This window comes from Salvelinus sp. IW2-2015, linkage group LG32, assembly GCF_002910315.2.
Source record: "Salvelinus sp. IW2-2015 linkage group LG32, ASM291031v2, whole genome shotgun sequence".
In the NCBI taxonomy this organism is placed as follows: Eukaryota; Metazoa; Chordata; class Actinopteri; order Salmoniformes; family Salmonidae; genus Salvelinus; species Salvelinus sp. IW2-2015.
Genome location: NC_036871.1, coordinates 19,952,494 through 19,973,681, shown reverse-complemented (window position 1 = coordinate 19,973,681; position 21,188 = coordinate 19,952,494). Strand labels below are relative to the sequence as shown.

The following is a 21,188-nucleotide window of genomic DNA, read 5'->3' as shown; positions in this document are numbered from 1 at the left end:
ACTGATACATGTTCGCTAATGTGATAGGAAACTTAATTCACTGATATGACTAGACCTGTGTTTTCTTCATGTATGTCCATGGCTTGAGCTCACCATTGAATCCAAACTTTCTCTGATTGCCTTACAGCACGTATTACTACTGTCCTGGACTGGTAAAATGATTAATTGCATCCATCGCTGCTACTGTGACAGGAAACATATAAAAAACGTTTCTAAAACTCAAACTCAAAAGTTGGTAGTGACGGGGTGGGGGCAACATGTGTGGGGGTCATGTTGAAGTATTATGATTAGTTTCAGCCTATTTTTTWAAAAGGAGGAATGTCTCTCATTATCTATCTCTATTCTCATTCCATTATTGAGGAGCAAGAGAAGAGACACTCCCAAACTACTGCCCATTGGCCAAAGGCATTTCGGAAGGGGATTTAACTACTTGAGGGAAAGGCTGTTGCTGCAGGAGCCACAGAGGCATTGGTTATAAGGGCCCCTTCAAACTCATTCCCTGAGCTTGTCAACAGGTGTCAGAGAGAGAAGAAATAGAGTGACAGATTCTCAGGCTTTCAGAGGAGGGAGTCACAGGGAACTGCAACGGTGAGTTAAACACTGCTTTATGTTATTGTTTTATTCTTGAATGTTCAATTTGAGTGGCTTTGTAATATGTGCATAAACATTTTATATGACTGCGAGTTTTTTTAAATTGGAGATTGCATCTGATTTGATACATTTTTATTCATATTATGACCTGTTTAATATTTCACATACTGTTTCATTTTCTTTTAACAAATGCAATTACAGACAAGATTCATACTTACTATTGAAATAAGTAATTACCTTGAAAAAGTTATACTTACTACAAAATAAGTAATTTGCAACATTATTCCTGTTTGAGTCATTATATGATATATGATCAGGAAGCATTTAGTTTTCATCAGAGCAAATGAGATGTTAACATATAGTAGTAGTCCTTTAAACAAAGTTTCAAAATTATTATAACAACTTCATTACAAAGCTAAGCTCTTTCAGTACAAGTTATACAGTAAAATAGAAAGAAACAAAGAAACAAAAAGCAATATGTTCGATTTCTTTTGATATTTTGCATCAACACCAAAAAAACTGCACAAGTTGTAACTTAGGCATCAAACCCAATACGTTTAGAGGTCCATTTCCTTGTTAATAAACTTGCCTTCTCTCACTCCTCACATTTTCATCACAGACTAAACTCCAGCCTCTCTGGTACCAGATGGAAATGCTGGGCAGTCAAGCATCAGACTAAGCATTAACAAATTATACTTCAGTCAGTCAGACATAGAGCCAGTGGGGAAATAGCTGAAGTGTCAGCTATGTCCTTACCATGGAGTAAATATGTTGTTAATACAATATACAGCTTCAGTAGAATAATTATATTTCCTTTTCTTTTCTTGTAAACCATTTTATTGAAGGTGGATTTTTTTCCTTCTGAAAATAAATAGTTTCAACAAGCTTCATAGACATGAACGGTGCTTGTCTGTGGCTCAACTTGATGAAATGCTACTGTACTGGCTCAAAGTTATCTTGGAAGCAGTGATAAAACGAACAACAGATGTAGAGCGTTGCCTGCAGCTAGCCATGAATGGGGTGGTTTCTAATATGTGATCATAAGGCCTACATAAAGCCAATGGGGTGACTATTGGGCTTTTGTAACCTTATCAAGGTTTTTTTATGGTTTAGATGGCAGGACCAGCAGACAGAGCAGGGGGATATGAGTTTGAGCTCAGACTTACTCTAATTGCTTTCAGCTTTTTCTGCCTGGTAGTAAAGGAAAATTCGACAAACGTTGCAACCACATAAAGACCATGAGCTCTGAGCTCTTCCCCCGTGTGCAGACTGCAGAGCGCTAAACTTTTCATCCCAGGCTTGTTGGTCCAGTGCAATTCCCCTTGAAACGGAAAAGAACAGACTGCCTTTTATCTGTCTGTTGGTTAATGTGTCTCATGAGAGGATGGGGCATTGCACACAGTCTGTCCTTGCTTGCTTCCCTTCCTTTCTCTCTTCCCCGTGCAATGATTTTGGAGGGAAAATTGGGTCCCTGTGAGGATCTGATATTGATTGCATTCACAGTCTGAGTCTGAAGCGTTTCTTGTTAGTGAGTGAGGGGAAACATTCTACCTCCTCTTATTCCGTAAATAGGTGATGCACAAAGTGTTCCACTTGTTGGTAAAATGCAGCTTCCACTACCCTTTGTTGAACCTTAACAATTAGTGGAGTGAAACATTTTAGTAGCTGTTTGAAGTTTACTACCAGCAATACTTGCCAGTCTGCAATGCATGCTGGAATTGCTTAGGTACTTTCCTGCCAATCCCGGTTGGAAGTCTGTCAAACTTCACAGCTAGTCGACAAGCCTGCAAAGAATGGAGGCTGAAAAGACGAGACAGACATCTTTGTGTCGGACTATTTGAATCTCTTGTTATGTGAAGGTAATTCCCCTGTGTGTCCATGACAACTTTGAGTGCGGAACTGCGGATACTGTTTTCTCGAAGCCTTTGAGACTGCTTCGGCTCTTCCATGACTGCACGTCTGACACGCTTCACATAGATTGCGTCCCAAATGGCACCCTATTCCCTATAGCAGTGGTATTCAACTCTTACCCTACAAGGTCCCTAGCCTACTGGTTTTCTGTTCTACCTGATAATTCATTGCACACACCTGGTGTCCCAGGTCTAATCAGTTCCTGATTATAGGGGAACAATTAAAAAAACAGTGGAACTGGCTTTGAGGCCCAGAGTTGAGTTTGAGGGCCCTATAAGGTGGAACAGAGCAAGTTTTCCCAAACTCAGTCCTCGGGACCTCAAAGGCACGTCTTTGTTGTTGTTGCACAAGCACTACACCGTGGATTCAAATAATCAACTAATCATCAAGCTTTGATCATTTGAATCAGCTATGTAGTGTTAGAGCACAAAACTAAATGTGCACGCCTTGGGGTCCCGAGGACAGAGTTTGAGAAACACTGGAATAGGTTGTCATTTGGGACACAACCATGGATTGACTGACTAAGGAGAATCTTTGGTCTTAAGCTGTATTGTTCCTGACGTTCCTTCCCTGCAGAGATTTAGTTCATGGTAGCTGGAAGAAGGTCACATTGGAATCTTCTCTAAGACAAATAAAAGCCTTAAAATGGCAAGCATCAAATAAAACCTTGACAGTAAACTATAAATGAGCTTGTTAAGGATCTGTGTGCGCCAGCGCCTGGTGCCTTTCCACAGGGCTGTATAATGTTCCTGTGATGTGGGTTATTGTAAGGCTGTCATTGACTTGCTGGTCTTTCCCCCTGGTCTGATCTATGTCCTGATTGTTGATAAAGTGCCATCTACTGTAATTATTGCCAGAGAGTCAATGGGGATGAATGGCCATAGCTGTGATGTCATAGTCTCTACGGTCTGGCTACTCTAACCTCAAGGTTTACACCCACTGAGTTGAATAACAGACACAGGACTCGTAGMAAACATGGTGGACATTTTGTGTGGCACTGATACAGCTACTGTAAGTCATTAGCAACATAGCCAACATAATTTCTCCCAACACGTCGATTACTGATACTACATTTTCACAAGTGTTGAGCCATTTTTTCTCTGTGAAGTCTACTTAATGCCAAGGGTTATTTGACTAAGAGGTCATTATTAGATTAATGCTAACCACTTTCATTCAGGTTAATCCTAGCCATTTTCTTATTTAGGCTAATGTTCGCCACTTTCATGTTAGCCATTTTCATTTATGCTAATCACAGAAGAAAGAGAAAACCCAGACGTGTCACATGGGGTATAAACTTGAAGCATCCAGTGAGGGCTTCTATTCACCACCTTATATGGTAATAATGAAGTCTAGTGGCAGGCAGAGGGTCAAGGAGGAGCAAGAGCTCATAATTTTCTCATAACGATCTGAATGCAGTTTTCTGTTCCAAAACTAGAATCTGTTACAAACAGAGTGCAAGTTTTGTAGACTTGACTCCTTGCCAAAGTTTTAAAAAATGGCATGGTTTAGGAATGTAGGGTGAATTCGTGTTCTTGCACATACACACTTCAGAGATTAGGCATTCCCTAACGTAAATATGCAAATACATGCTAAAGCACGTTAATAGGATCGTGCTAGCTCTTGCTTGGCTCTGCCCACCTCATTGCTTGTTCTGACAACTGTGCTTTATTGGCTCCTATTGTAAATGATGCCTCTGTCCTATCTTGAGTTAGTTATCATAATATTTAGGCTAATGTTAGTGTAAGGGGTGCGTAACTGGTGGCAGGGAAGTCAGACGCAGGAGAGCAGAACTAAGTAATAGCCGGAACAGTTTAATTTCAAAACCAACGGCATAAAGAAATAACCAACATGGGTACAAAACCCGATGCGCACCAGTAAACATGTGCACAAGCACTTACAACAAACAATTCCACACAAAGACGGGGGGAACAGAGGGTTAAATACACAACAATTAATGAGGGAAATGAAAACCAGGTGTGTAGGAAAACAAGACAAAACAAATGGAAAAGGAAAAGTGGATCGACGATGGCTAGAAGACCGGTGACGCCGACCACCGAACGCCGCCCGAACAAGGAGAGGAACCGACTTCGGTGGAAGTCGTGACAGTTAGCTATTCTTAATTTAAAAATTCTTTAAAAATTCTTAAAAAATGTTAACCATTTTCTTTTAGGCTAATGCTAACCATTTTAATTTAGGTTAATGTTAGCCATTTTCATATTAGCCATTTTAAATTAGTCTAATGTTAGCAATTTTCATGTTAGTAATATTCATTTAGACTATAATGTTAGCCATTCAAAGGAACGCTAGCCATTTACTTACAGCAGCAGGCTGGCTACTCACCAGAGGTTCCACTTCCTGTAGATTTGATATTGGAAAACTGGTGGTAGATTTTGAGCACATTTGTTGACATTTTGATGTTTCGGCCTGACTTCTTTGAACATTTTTAGGATTCCACGTCTGTTTTTCTCTTCTTTGATGCTTAGGGAGCCATGTTCAGATTTTTTGTTGCTAATAGCTAATTTCTCCTTGAATGTTCAAAGCAGTGTCTCCGAAAATAAATTGGACACTGCCAAACCTTTCACTTGCAGTGTTCTGTTTCACACTGCAGTATCACAAACATACTGTAAACTCTCCAGGAGCATCTACGCCATTATGTCAAACTATGAACATCTATACTAATGTTGTAGGCTGCTTATGATGCCATAGCACCTATGCCATTGTGCTTATCACGTATAGGTTACTTTCAAAATCCTTCAGGTGACTACATGGACAAGCCTCAGATACTGTAGCACCACTTGTGTCACAGCTGACACCAACGTAATGAATTCAGCCTGTAGATGAGGTTACTAGTGTTGTATGATTGATGTAATCATTGATGAAGATTTCTTTATACTGGTTTAGAATGTTACAGGAACAATCGCTTTGCACTATTGATCTACTGTACACCATTTATCGTTTCCATAGTTGCAATATACCATATGTGAGTTAAGGTAAAAAGCCTAGTATTTGTGCATGGTTGAGTCATTTCACTTCTTTGACAGTTCCACATTGTGTGCTCCCAATTATCTATCCCGTTAGTGTTTTTGCACTACATGCATATTTCATTGACCAATCAACATTCTTTTAAAAGTACTCTGCGCAATTTATTAAGCATGTATGCTATTACTGTGGAGTTTACAGTTGTCAAGCACCAGGGCCTCTCTTTTAGAGGAGAGCGGAGCAGACAGTCACTTAAGTTTGGTTTTCAGTTTCCACAGACCACACAAGTTCAGACATCGACCATAAGTTGCTCCACTACCAAATTTCTAATGGCTGCGTGCCAAGGACGCAACGGTTCAATCGAACATGCTTGAGAAACAGGTAACTTCTTATTCACCATCGAGGTTTGAACCAAATTATTTCTGAAGAAGTCTTTTCAGATAAATATTTGGCCTATTATTTTGATAGCATATCATTTCTCTTTCTGGGGATGTCAAAAGCTGGATGACATCACTGTCATTAGACATTACATCTTTTGGAAGACAGGGTTCCATGCTCCTTGAAGCCCTTATGGTTGGCTGAGCACTATTAATAGTTAGGAACTTGGGATAAAAGTGTTTAGTTTCGAGTGATGACTGCTGGCTTTCTGCTGGAGGTTACGAGATTGCTTCATGTCCCTTTTGTAAAACATAGTCTGCCTTAACTGGAACGAATGTTACTTCTTTAACACTCTTGTGGGGAAAATCCCCCATAATAGACCAAGAAGGTGTCAAGACCAGTGCTCTTTGTGCATGTCAAAAGTTGCATATCAATTTCACCAATTATTGCACTTATTTTCCCCTCTAGCCATGACCACTAGACTTCACTGGCTCACAAGAGCCCTATGCCTGATAAGCATACTGTGCACTGTCACTTCCACATATGTGACAGAAGATTATTCATCCCCCGCTGAGAAAGAAGTCACCTTCAGCCAYGTCTATAAGATTGACCTGTCCAAGAGCCCTGAGTGTAAACTCGCCTTGCAGACCCCCCCTTCCCAACAGGACCAGTTTTCAGGCCTGCAAGAGCTGGAAGGGGGCGCTACTCTGGAGGGGGAAAACAACATAGTTTTCAGGCACCAAATCAACCTCAAGACCCCAAAGTGTGACTGTGATGAGTCGGAGAGCTTTACGTCTCTGCTGTACAGAGTCAACGGGCTGGAGGAGGAGGTGGAACACCTGAAGAGTCAGTGCTCCCAGGGCTGCTGTGGTGGAGCAGGAGGTAAGCCTACAGTGCAGTCCATCACCATGAGATCTGACAGAACATCTATATTCAATAGCTAAAATACATTGAGTGTACAGTTTTTGACACACTCAAACTGGTGCAGCTGATACCTATGCCTACCATATCCTGTTCAAAGGCACTTAAATATTTTGTCTTTCCCATTCACCCTCTGAATGGCAAACATACACAATCCATGTCTCAATTGTCTCAAGGCTTAAAAATCATTCTTTAACCTGTCTCCTCCCCTTCATCTACACTGATTGAAGTGGATTTAACAGGTGTCATCAATAAGGGATCATAGCTTTCAGCTGGATTCTCCTGGTCAGTCTATGTCATGGAAAGAGCAGGAGTTCCTAATGTTTAGTACACTCAGTGTATATCTGAAAAGAAAGGTAGAACTTAATCCCAGATGTTATTTAAAACTGTGAAACTGGTCTCCCGGGTGGTGCAGCAGTCTAAGGCACTGCATCGCAGTGCTAGAGGCATCACTACAGATCCGGGTTCGATCCCGGGCTGTGTTGCAGCCGGCCGCTAGTTGGAAGGTGTTTCCTCCGACACATTGGTGCGGCTGGCTTCCGGGTTATGCGAGGAGTGTGTCAAGAAGCAGTGTGGCTAGGCAGGGTTGTGTTTTGGGGTGACGCATGGCTCTCGACCTTCGCCTCTCCCAAGTCTGTACGGGAGTTGCAGCGATCGAACAGGACTGTAATTACCAATTGGATATCACAAAAGTGGGGAGAAAAAGGGGAAATAAGTACAAAAAATAGATATAACTGTGACACTGTTTGAAAAAATTATTGATGCACGAACACTTACATTACACTTACAGTACAGGCACTTCAGATGTCACATAACGTGATTTCCTAAACTTCCACAGGTGTGGACACTAGCTGTAGTGGCCACGGGACCTACCAGCACAACACCTGCAGTTGTCAATGCAACCCTAGCTGGGAGGGTCCAGACTGCTCCATTTCCACCTGTCCTGATAAGTGCAACGACAACGGCCGCTGTGTGGATGGCAAGTGTGTCTGCCACGCTGGCTACACGGGGAGTGACTGCAGCCAGCTGATGTGCCCAGGGGCCTGCAACGATAAGGGACACTGCGTGGACGGCAAGTGTGTTTGCTTCAGCCACTTCACTGGCGAGGACTGCAGCGAACAGAAATGCGATCCTGACTGCATCCACGGCACCTGCGTGAACGGAATGTGTATCTGTGACGAAGGCTTCTTTGGTGAAGACTGCTCTACAGGTAGAAGTGCTGATATAGGCTGAGGTTATAATCAGGTCATAATATCTTATTAATTATTATATAAAAGGGAAAACTGATCCAAGATCAGCACTCCTAGTTTGAAATGGCCTAGATCTACATAGCAAACTCTACCTTTTGTTGATTCGCAGAACTGATATGCAGAAAATCTACAGCTGTAGGATCCTTAGGGTTCTGAGGTTTCATAAACACTTTAAACTTGACATTAGGGTACTGAAGTTATTTGATTATTAGTTAAATAGCAGTTAAGCAGAAAATTTGCAGTCAAAACATTCTGACAGATAATTTCACTGCATCCACACTTGTGAAAGTGACAGCAATTGCTACAGCCTCAAACCATGTCTGCCAATCAACTGTCTAAAGATTTCACTTTGTTAAAACCAAGTTTGTGCACAGACCCGTGGTAGCTGGTCGGCTATTGCACTCAGCGATAGTAAGATTTTCAATCTGTGCTGCAAGAGAAATTTGGAGAGATTTATAGTAATATGCATGTAGGAACTGTTGAACTGTTGCTTACAACAACAACAGGGACGTGTCAAGGGGGAAGAGGGAGGCTATATGAGTTTATCTTTTGGAGGATAAATATTATGAGTATAGGACAAAAGCTACAGTATACTGAGACATTTTCTGTTTTGTGTGATCAGACCTTGAGGTGCATCATCATCACCAATGCTGTTTTCTATTTAGTGACCATCAAAAGCAATGCTAACCATATTTCACAACTATGATCAAGACTGGGATCTGAATTTAGGCCTTTGGAGATTTGTACATTGATAAAGAACTCAGACACACATTTCAAATAAATCATCAAGAGAAAACCTAAAGGGTTTTATTCTGCCCACAAAAAGCCTTGGTGGATTTCTGTGGATTTTTAAAAGCCAGATCAATGTCCTACAGATGCTGCATGTGGATTTGGTCTGCTTTCCATGTACGCCTCCTGAATAGTCCCTTAATGCTCTTTTCAACATGGTACAGTAGACTCAGTAAAAGCAGGACCTTATGTGACTCACACCGACAAATGACAGTTCCATGCAGAAATGTACATTCACATTTCTGTTCACATTTGAGAATCACGCCCATTCTCAAATTGGTGGTCTTGAGTATTATTTGAATAACATACTGTACCCTTTAGCAATGCCCAAATGCATTGACATTATGTATGGTCACTTTTTACTACATGGAAACAGTACATGTGCTTCCCCACTTGTTTTTCGACAGAGAACACTGAGCAGCACACGTTTGGCCCAGTTGATGGAAATCCTACTTACAGTTGTCTCAAAAAATGTTTAACACCATAATGATGTGTCTTTGGCTGAGAACCTGCCACTGTATGGCAGCATTAATGCAAAATTGAAAGCGCGAACCACTGCTTTTAATCAGGGCAAGGCGACCAGAAACATGACCGAATACAAACAGTGTAGCTATTCCCTCCGCAAGGCAATCAATCAAGCTAAGCGTCAGTATAGAGACAAAGTAGAGTCGCAATTCAACGGCTCAGACACGAGAGGTATGTGGCAGGGTCTACAGTCAATCACGGACTACAAAAAGAAAACCAGCCCCGTCGCGGACCCCGATGTCTTGCTCCCAGACAAACTAAACAACTTCTTTGCTCACTTTGAGGACAATACAGTGCCACCGACACGGCCCGCTATCAAAACCTGCAGGCTCTCCTTCACTGCAGCCAACGTGAGTAAAACATTTTAACGTGTTAACCCTCGCAAGGCTGCCGCCCCAGACGGCATCCCTAGCCGTGTCCTCAGAGCATGCGCAGACCAGCTGGCTGGTGTGTTTACGGACATATTCAATCACTCCTTATCCCAGTCTGCTGTTCCCACATGCTTCAAGAGGGCCACCATTGTTCCTGTTCCCAAGAAAGCTAAGGTAACTGAGCTAAACGACTATCGCCCCGTAGCACTCACTTCCGTCATCATGAAGTGCTTTGAGAGACTAGTCAAGGATCATTTCACCTCCACCCTACCTGACACCCTAGACACACTCAAATTTGCTGACCGCCCCAATAGGTCCACAGACGACGCAATCGCAATCACACTGCACACTACACACTGCCCTATCCCATCTGGACAAGAGGAATACCTATGTAAGAATGCTGTTCATCGACTACAGCTCAGCATTTAACACCATAGTACCCTCCAAACTCGTCATTAAGCTCGAGACCCTGTGCCTCGACCCCGCCCTGTGAAACTGGGTCCTGGACTTTCTGACGGGACGTCCCCAGGTGGTGAGGGTAGGAAACAACATCTCCACCCCTCTGATCCTCAACACTGGGGCCCACAAGGGTGCGTACTCAGCACTCTCCTGTACTCCCTGTTCACCCATGACTGCGTGACCATGCACACCTCCAACTCAATCATCAAGTTTGCAGACGACACTACAGTGGTAGGCTTGATTACCAACAACGACGAACGGGCCTACAGGGAGGAGGTGAGGGCCCGCGGAGTGTGGTGTCAGGAAAACAACCTCACAGTCAACGTCAATAAAACAAAGGAGATTATTGTGGACTTCAGGAAACAGTAGAGGGAGCACCCCGCTATCCACATCGACAGGACAGTAGTGGAGAAGGTGGAAAGTTTTAAGTTCCTCGGGGGTACATATCACGGACAAACGAAATGGTCCACCCACACAGACAGCGTGGTGAGAAGGCGCAACAGCGCCTCTTCAACCTCAGGAAGTTGAGGAAATTTGGCTTGTCACCAAAATCACTCACAAACTTTTACAGAGGCACAATCGAGAGCATCCTGTTGGGCTGTATCACCGCCTGGTACGGCAATTGCTCCGCCACAAACCGTAAGGCTCCCAGAGGGTAGTGAGGTCTGCACAACGCATCACCGGGGGCAAACTACCTGCCCTCCAGGACACCTACACCACCCGATGTCACAGGAAGGCCGAAAAGATCATCAAGGACAACAACCACTGCCTGTTCACCCTGCTATCATCCAGAAGACGAGGTCAGTACAGGTGCATCAAAGCTGGGACCGAGAGACTGAAAAACAGCTTCTATCTCAAGGCCATCAGACTGTTAAACAGCCATCACTAACATTGCCTGGCTGCTGCCAACATACTGACTCAAATCTCTAGCCACTTTAATAATTAAAAATTGGATGTAATAAATGTATCACTTGTCACTTTAAACAATGCCACTTCATATAATGTTTACATACCCTACATTACTCATCTCATATGTATATACTGTACTCTATACTATCTACTGCATCTTGCCTATGCCGTTCGGCCATTGCTCATCCTTATATTTATATGTACATATTCTTATTCATTACTTTGTTGTTGTGAAATTGTTAGATTACTTGTTAGATTTTACTGCATGGTCGGAACTAGAAGCATAAGCATTTCGCTACACTCGCATTAACATCTGCCAACCATGTGTATGTGACCAATAAAATGTGATTTGATTTGGTGATTTGATTTGTAGATTTATGATTCTCTTCTTTATGAAGTCCAAACATAATTTAATAATTTTCTTCTTCAAAATATGCTTCCCTCGTTATCAATCAGTGAGGGCACAAATTTCTGTTCCTTTTGCTTTTTCCGAATCGTTAGATGTTAATTTATTTGTACTTTTGGCTGTTCTGAAATATTATTTAAGGGCCTAATTGTTACTGGCAGTGGCTGTAGAAAATAGCAGGAACAGTCATATTAACTGCCACTGGATGGAAAGGCTCCTGCTGAAGAGAAAGAAAACATTGAGCTTCCTGCCTTCAACATATGGAACAAGGTCCAAGCCTGCTGTGAATTCTTTCCTGGTAAATGTGGTCTCCTTAGCACCTATTTCATATTTCCCCCAATGTACACTTACGCTTTTTCTGCACTTTAATTCCTCGAATTCACCACATACGATCGGTCGTCCGTGTCCGTATTTCCCTGTATCCGCAGGAATATCTTGGCTTGGAAAGTTTGCTTCGTACACTGCTGACTGGCCGTCTCCTGGGCTTGCATTCATGTTATTGAAAAGTCCCCCCATACTGTCTGATTCACCCGACCCTGTTTCCACCATCTTGATTGAAGGATCGTGTCTAGATACAGTATCACGCTGTAACCGCAGAAATTTAATATATTTTCCCCAATTTTCTAAATTGTGTTTTCCTTAAATCAGATACGGTATTTCTGTCAGAGTTACATTGAGTGAAGTGTGAAAAGAGTAAAAAAGAGAGAGCAATAACATAGTGAACTTAGTACACCTACTGACCTCGCCACGAGGTCCGGAATTCTTGGCGTAACAACTGAAGTGTTGGACTGACAGGCCCCTATGTTTATCCTGGTTGGGGCTACCCCTCGAATTCATCACAATAACATAGTGAGTAACATAACGTTTTGAACCTTAACTAATCATACCTCTGTGTCCCCCTCAGTGTTGGGCCCTAACGGCCTGCGTCTGGTAAGGGTGACTGATAATTCTCTGCTGGTGGAATGGGAGGCTGTGAAAGCAGCAGAGTACTACATCCTGACCTGGCACCCTGAGGGCAATGAGGCAGAGCTGGAGCGGGTCACCGTGCCCAACACAGAGACCTCCTACCTGATCACAGGACTCAGCCCAGGTGTCACCTACATAGTGCAGGTGTACGCTGTCATCAAGGAGATCCAGAGTGAGGGGGACAGGATAGAGGCGACCACAGGTAAGGGAGTGAAGTGAACTACAGAGGAAAGTACAGTATGTTTCTCATAACATTGATTTTCATATTTTACTCAAAAGTCCAGGTGCTTTTGTTTGTGGTAAGTGGTTCTGAAAGCCAATTGAAATGTTCTGTCGTCACATAAAACTCTCTATGGACAGATCACCCCAATAACCCTGAATACTGTTTGTACTAAATGATTCACTTAGTGATAGTTTGCTTACCATTAGGTTTAAGGTAATTACACCAGTCAGCCTAATTAAAAGGAAATGAAGCTGTAGACACGTTTTATGGAAAGAGAGACACAGAGCACAGAGCCTTGGGCCCTGGGCTCTGCTGTGCGGTTAGCCATGGAAAACATCTCAGTGCATGACATTCCTGTCTGGGTATGAGAAAAGGMCTGATAATCCGGCTATGACGAAGAMTTAGCGTGAGACAAACAWTTCTCGGTCACACAATATGCTTAACTTCAAACGTTATCCCTTTCAAATGGTTTTAAATCATGTTTTCCGATTAGAAACTATTAAAGAACATTAGCCAGACCATTTYTCATGGCCTGGAATGGGCTTATATGCAAAATCACATATAGGAAGAGTCTCATAGAAACCAGTAGGAAACATGCCCTGGTCCTTGGTTCTGTATGATAGCTATGACACTCTTTGGTACCCTATTAGACCTCTCTCATAACTTTCGTGACAATTTATATGTCAACGCAGGTGACATTTATATGGCTAAATGTCACTATTCTGGCATATTCTAATGAGACTATGTTGACCCTACACAGAGGTGTCTGGTATTGATGGTATCCGGGTATTGGGCCAGACTGAGGACTCTATCCAGGTGGACTGGCAGAACCCTGCARCACCTCTAGACCACTTCAGACTGACCTATGCTAACCCTGACGGGCAGGAGGAGGAGCAGAACGTACCAATGAGTGCAGAGGCCAGGACCACCCAAACCATCGTAGGTATGTCATTTAAATTGGAGAACACCGTCTGAAAAAGATTTGAATAGAATAGTGTGAGGCACAACGCAGGAGATGAGAATCAGGTACAGGGAGTGAACCATTTAATATAGACGGACATGCAACGGCACGACAAAATGCTACTACAGGGAACAACACAGAGGAGCAGACATATATGCAGGGGCAATCAACGAAGTGAGGGAGTCCAGGTGAGTCCAATGAGCGCAGCTGTGCGTAATGATGGTAACAGGTACGTATGATGACGGGTAGCCTGGCGCCCTTGAGCGCCAGGGAGGGAACACTCATAACCCTTTGAGCATTCACAAATCTATGTACCCGTAACGGCTAATCATTCAATAGTGTTCAAATGTATTGTGGTAGATTAAGAACCTTGAACTACTATGAGGTTTTGCAAACCTGTATGCTTACTTGCCCTGTGTGTGTGTTATACAGGACTGCAACCTGGCACTGAGTACCTCATCAGAGTGCAAGGCATCAAAGGGACCATCGAAGGGAAAGCCGCCTTCGCCACCGGGGTCACAGGTGACTGCTGCTGATACTAAACAAGGCTTTCTGGGTGTTTCAGGAAGTGAGGAGACACTATGTCTGCGTCCCAAATGGCCCCTATTCCCTAAATAGTGCACTACTTTTGACCAGTGGGCCCTGGTCAGAAGTAGTTCATTGGGAATAGGGTGCCACCTGGGACATGGATACTATATCCAACATCAGCGAGCGGTAACCACCCTCTGTGGCCCACTGGACCATAGTCCAACTCAAAACCACATGTGGGGGGGACGATCTCAATGGCCATTGAAAGGACTATAACCAAATCAAAATTATGTAGAAATTATAATAGACCTTCATTTAYAGTCTCTATTCACTCTGTCCAGCTTGCTAACAGTCATCGTAATGGAAGCTAGACTGTCAGGGAGTATCGGAAATTCCAAAAGGACTATTTTTGCACATTTTGACAGCAAGGCAATATAATCCATTTTAAGTGCGGCCCCCTGGACCTCGTTGAAGACCGAATGTGGCCCGCGGAGAAAATGAGTTTGACACTTCTGCTCTAAACCATTCCCAACTCCACTGTGAGAACAGTGGAGTAAAATAGGCACAGAATGTGTTGAGTGCATAGCTTGAAAAAGTACAGTACTGTACCCTGGTATTAGGAATCACTATAACAGCCAATGATAGTAGAATATGAATGTGGTCAGGAAGACTAATAATTATGGGTAGTGATTATGGGTCATAAATCACAGTTGAATAATCTGGACAGGTTCTAATGATCGTGGTAAGAGTGTCTGGACCAGAGAAATAGAACACACCGTGTAACCACTCGAGATCCTCAATAATGATCCGAGCCCTAAGCCCAGTGTAGTCCATGATTTACATAAGCCACCCGGTCCTTTAAAAATACGAACATGGGAATCACTTATTTGGATCTCACAAGCATTCTCTTGAGTATTTTGCATGAGGATGAATTCATAAAGGATGTTAACTTCTACAGCTGGTCCTGCCAACCTGATACCTGCCTCTTATTTGACCGACTGACATGACTGTCTACAATTTGCGGCTTGGCCTGCTCCTTTTGTTGGGTGTCTATTTCAAAAGATGTATTACAGTAGTTCAAAAGCAGAGCTGTCCCTGTCTCATTACGGTGATGGGGCTTTTCTTTTCTCAACCCTCAGGTGACATTTAATGGGTTTCATTTGGGAGTTAACCATTGTAGCGTTTCCCGTTTGATGGTTGTCAGGTGTCTTTCCATTACCTCACACATCCTTCTTCACAGAGCTAATCTTCACACAAGACAAGGTGGCCTGTCTCAACTTCCACCACGGAAACCTTCACTTGAGGAGTTGCACGAAAGGCTTATAGTGATTTTGGAAGTTGGAACTCCAGAGTTCCCTCAGATAGGCATAGAATTGGTTCAAGATGAGTGTGTGGGCCGGGAGCTTTTAAACCCTATTATTGCTACTGCCCAGTTTGTTCTCCTCAGAGCGATATAGTCACACACGCGAAAGAAAAATAGGAAAATACGAACATAATAGCAATCACATAGAGGCAGTTTATTGTGACTGTCTGTGAGTATATGAGCCTCCTACTAACCGTACAGAGTATGAAACTGTATCCTGTGGGGCCGCCCCTGACAGCTCACATTATGTAAGCCTCAATTAGAGGAGCTTTGTTCCTTCCTCTCAGCAAGTTATACATTACAGAACATTTTCTCACAAGTGGCCGGTCCACTTACAACAAGAGGGGGAAATGGCTTTTCAATTCCTCTCTCTTTCAGGAAAGATCTGCTATTTATTTACTGTGAAAATCAGCTAGAGTGCATTGTCTTCTTTTATTGAATGGCATGATAGTATTATGTGAAACAAATGTCTCTCTTCTCCAATCATAAATTCTTATTTCATAGACAATGAAACGGTGGACTACGATGCTAGACCTTGTAACGTGTGCACAGTTCCTGCGTCAGTGTTGTTGCCAGGGCTCAGTAAGGAGAGATACATTGTAGCAACCTGAAAGCATTCGGGACAAGCCAAAATCAACAGAATTGCTACCTGTCACAGTAACCTGCCAGAGGATTGTAAGGCTCATAAACACAACATAGTAGTCTGCTGGTGCTACCGAATCAGATTCAATAAAGTTTACACAGGAGCGGCCATATAACTAGAAGCAGATGCATGRCTAGGTGAAAGCCAGGGAAAGTGTTTAGTCTTCATTATGGTCCCTGGATTCTAAGGCCATGTGGAGCTGTGGCAGCTGGGCTGCAGTCAGTATGTGGGCGGAGGAGGACTCTGGCATCCTTCAGAGTTAGTCTGAGGCACAGAAGTTACTAATCTCTCCTGCCACCTAATTGCAGCGTGGATGGACTCACGTACAGACTGACACACACTGGACGAAGTGCACCCTTCTGGTTCCTCGAGCACTCGACTTTCTGCTGTCATTGTCCGTTTAAATAAGGGTAGCGTGTAAATGGGAACAAACAAACTGGAGGCCTACTGATGGATAAGCTGTTTTCCACATGGTAAACCACAACCGGTGTTTTGTAGTCTCCCCACTCAGCTACCGTGGCAGCAGAACCTTGAGCTATCCCAAGCCGTCATACACCACGACATGGCCTCGCCAAACGTGGCCTCTTCCCACGGAAACATAACACCTACCAACGCGCTGATCTGTTTAAACATGAGCAACCAAACATTGGGAAGGATCAGAAGCTGTGGCACGTGTGGCTGTCTGCATTTCTAACTCCTACACGGTACATAGGGCTTTCTCCGAGGCTACTGATACTATGTGTAACTTATTTGCATTTTCTTGCGACTAACCTCTGTAAGCTTGTCAAGCAATGTACCCACATACAGTGGCAAAAAGACAGCAGCTCAACCTTATACGTGCCTCCCAATGCCGGCACTCTCTCTTTGGACGCATCATTAATCCGTTTTCATGATGCGGATAGCGTGGTGACATAGAGCTGACCTTGGAGGAGTCGCAGAGGAATAGCCTAAATGATGATTGCTTTTACATGTCTTCTCACTTCCTCTCTCTTTCTGGCTGCTGATGCCACTGATGCTTGCCTTCCCTGACTTTAGCGACCCCCGTAGAGCTGCAAGCCCCATTCCCCTCACTCACCCTGCTCTGCTGGGTGCTCCGCTCTGGATCCTCCCTGTCAGTCCGCTCACATCCGCCATATATCTTCTCTGTCCTCTGATACCTTAAGCCCCTTGACTTCCTCGTCATAGAGAGAGCGTGCCCCAGCAAACATTGGCCCCATCTGGGTATTTGGTTGGCAAGTTGGGCACAGGCTAGCCCATACCAAGCCCACACTAGCCCAACACGGGCTAGCCCACAGTAATCCCATATCAGCCCAACAGAGGCTATCCCAGCGTGGGCTAGCCCACACCAAGCCCACACCAGCCGACACAGGTTAGCCCACACCAAGCCCAACACAGTCTATCCCAAACCAATCTCAGCTAGAGGCGGGGGCTCATTCRAATATTTGGTTCCAGTTAAAGTGTTCTGTTGTGTAATGCCCACATTTTTTWAAATCTTGTGTACAGCCAATGATGAAGTCTCAAAAAATACTTAAATAACATACAGTATGAGTTAATAGTTTCTCTTGTAAAAATCTATGTATTAGAGATGGGCATTCCGAGTCTTTTCGGTGAGCTGGCTCATTCGGCTCCCAAAAGGCTCTTCGTTCATGATGCTTAAAAATCGACCTAAAACKATGAAAAAATAGCAAATCTCCAATGTAAAGTCCAAAAGGTAGGCTGCCTTTATGTCAGATCATGAAATGCAAGTTCAAAATAATTTTTTATTTGGCCAAATTATTAGATGGCTTGTAATTATTATTGTTAATATTTTTTTAATGCACTGAGAAAATGTGCATGGACCAGCATGACGTGCTGTTTATTGTTTCTGCAGTGAGGATTCACCTTTAGAGAATTATGTTGTAAATTAGCTGAAGGGAGGATGGCTCATAATAATGTCTGGAACAGAGCTAATGGAATGGCATAAAACACCTGGAAACCATGTGTTTGATGTATTTGATACCGTTCCAWATATTCCGCTCCAGCCATTACCACGAGCCCGTCCTCCCCAATTAAGGTGCCACCAACCTCCTGTGGTAGTAGCAGTTTGCAAATCAGGGAGCCAAAAGAAGACCTGTGCTGGGAAAAGATTGGCTTATTTCAGGCAAAGTAAGGACTGCCTTCACCAGATATGAACTGCCCACACAAATGCCTTAGGGACCAATGTGGAGCTGATGAGCAAAGGTGCATTGGCCCAATGTTGGCAACCTATATATGGTCAATATTTTTGCTCGCATTGGGCCAACATTGTGCCAATGTAGACGTATGTGCTGGGTCTGCATTCCTTTTCCAGCTTGCTCCTAGGGCCTCTGTCTGCTCCTCACAGGAGTGAAGAGCCCAACAGAAAATTATTTGACCGACTTGGATAAAATGAATGCTTGAATGGTGTTTTATAAACCACCTACCTGAGTGTCCTAATAGAAAATWGTGATTCTTCACACAATGTCTTCTCTGCCTACATCCTCATATATATCAACAGATCTTGACGGTCCTACTAACCTCTTGACCAAAGAAGTGACAGAGGATACCGCTACCGTGGAATGGCAGAAGGTACAAGCAGAGATCGACGRCTACATGATCAGCTACAGCTCTGCTGAGGGCTCCAGTGGGGAGATCCCTGTTGGGGCAGACAGCACCTCCTACAGGCTGACTGGGCTGAAGCCTGGAGTCCTCTACACAGTCTACATTTGGGCTGTCAAGGGCTCCCGGGTCAGCAGGAAGAGCTCCACAGAAGCTGAGACAGGTAAACTGTTAACCAAATGCCTGACTTGTTTTTGTTTCAGTTCTTGAAATAGTCTTAAGTAACGTCTGTCTTTATACTTTGATCCTGATGGCTTGTGGATGAATGGGAGAGAACTTCTCATCCTGTGCTTTATGTAGGTCCTTTGTGCAAGAGGATTTTTTTTTAATGTTGGGGTCTTGTGGATAGTTCTTAGGGCTGTATTTTCACTTTTAAAGGGATGCACTTTACAAAATGACAACATGGTACAAAAAAAMCCCAGCCAGGCAGACTTTCACCCTCAGCACTTTTGTGAATATTTATCTTCTTTACATCTTTGCCAAGAGGGAAACTCTTGCTCAGACCTGTGCTGGGCAAGCTATTTAAAGTAATTAGGTAGACACTTCTTTTGAAATGAGTTTATCATAGCCTATAGCTGTGGAGCATGTTTGTGGAAATGTTTTAGAGACATTTAAGGAGAGCTTAAGGGAGCTAGAAATTGTTCCTTCCTCATTTAATTCTGCTCATTTGAAAGAAACACCAAACATATGCTTCTCTTGTGTGTCAATGTGAAGGGATAAAAGGAGGAAGCAGTAACGGCTTGGTGGGGCTATTTCAATAACCCCTCGGTTCACTTAACTATTTGTTTAACTTTCACTTACTGGCAGTCCAGTCAGCAAAATACTATCAAATATTTGAGATCAACTGTATACATGAGAGAGAGAGAGAGAGAGAGAGAGAGAGAGAGAGAGAGAGAATTTTAACTGCTGTTTATGGCATTAAAACAGAAGGCTCAAGTACTATACCAGCTGACGCCCACCGTCAGGAAATACAGGCTATAGATAAGCACTGTGAGGAAATCTCCTCTTGGCTCTCATAGTGCAGGAATATCACACCCAGTGGTACTATAGTTTCCGTATCAGTGTATACATTTCCTCCCACACAATCCCATTGATACCAAATGTAAACAATATGCTACATTAGGTTGTAGGTGAGGTTTGGTCGTCTGGCCTTCAGAGACTGTTGGTGTGGGACATTGGAAGCCTATTGTAAGCCTACAGCTGCATTGTCATGGACGCCTGCTTCAGTGAGAAAATGAAACAGACATAGTACGCTAACCTGTCCCATAAGTCAAACAACGGGATTCCACATGGATACAAACATCCGAGAGGGGTGAAATTCAAGCAGGGCTCCCCATGTTTCCCATGTTTCGTCTGCTGACTGGATGGGGGTAGGTTGGGGAAGGCTTGGATTACTGGATCAGTAAACGTAAATGAACTGTGACACAGGACTAATGGAAGGTGGTACATAGAGCTTTCTGCTCTCAAACAAGAGTTAACAAGAGGTAACAAACAGGGTGGTGGTAGGTAGACCTTTAGCTTGGGTAGTCATTGAGGTTAAAGTGAACACTGATAACTAATTGAAAAATGCCTTGAAAAATGTATGTTTTAAAATACATTGTTAAAGATCTTCATGTGATAACACTGCACTAGTAGAATGACATAACATATGCTTTAACATAGTTCCTAACACATCTAGCTTTTAGTGCCTGCTACTTACATAGTATGTGCTGAAACTACTGAAATTAACTCACACTCATACCTCTCCAGAACTAGATTTTCCTACTAACCTGTTGACCAGAGAAGTGACAGAAGACACAGTGACAGTAACATGGGATAAAGTCCAGGCTGAAATCGACAGCTACATGATCAGCTACAGCTCTGCTGAGGGCTCCAGTGGGGAGATCCCTGTTGGGGCAGACAGCACCTCCTACAGGCTGACTGGGCTGAGGCCTGGAGTCCTTACCAGTCTACATCTGGGCTGTCAAGGGCTCCCGGGTCAGCAGGAAGAGCTTCGTTGACGCTGAGACAGGTCACTAACTTGTCTCGTGATTCAAGTGTTGAAAAACCCTGTAGATATGGATGTTACTTAGAATAGGAAGTGTTTGTGTTAGATAATTCATCTGGGACTATACAAAGTAGTGTTACCAGTAAAAGTGGCAAAGAGATAATCAATTCAAACGTGTCTCACATGTCCTTAGTCATACCACAACTGACCATCACAGAAAATGATATATTCTAATAATATGTATACTCAAAAATACATTAACTTCAAAATTGATGTTTGTCTGATGTTTTTATACCTTAATGTCAAGATTTAGTCCACTTTCTGCACACCATTGATGTGTACATCCAGCTATATTCCCCCTAAAAAACATTGAACAAATTAGCATTGCAAAGCTTGAATAATAGAAAAAGAT

At 43.2% G+C, this 21,188-nt stretch overlaps 1 pseudogene; it reads left to right on the top strand.

Annotated features, from left to right (window-relative positions):
• Positions 1-449: 449 nt before the first annotated feature.
• Positions 450-21,188, top strand: part of LOC111956837 (tenascin-N-like) — a 28,187-nt pseudogene continuing 7,448 nt past the window's right edge.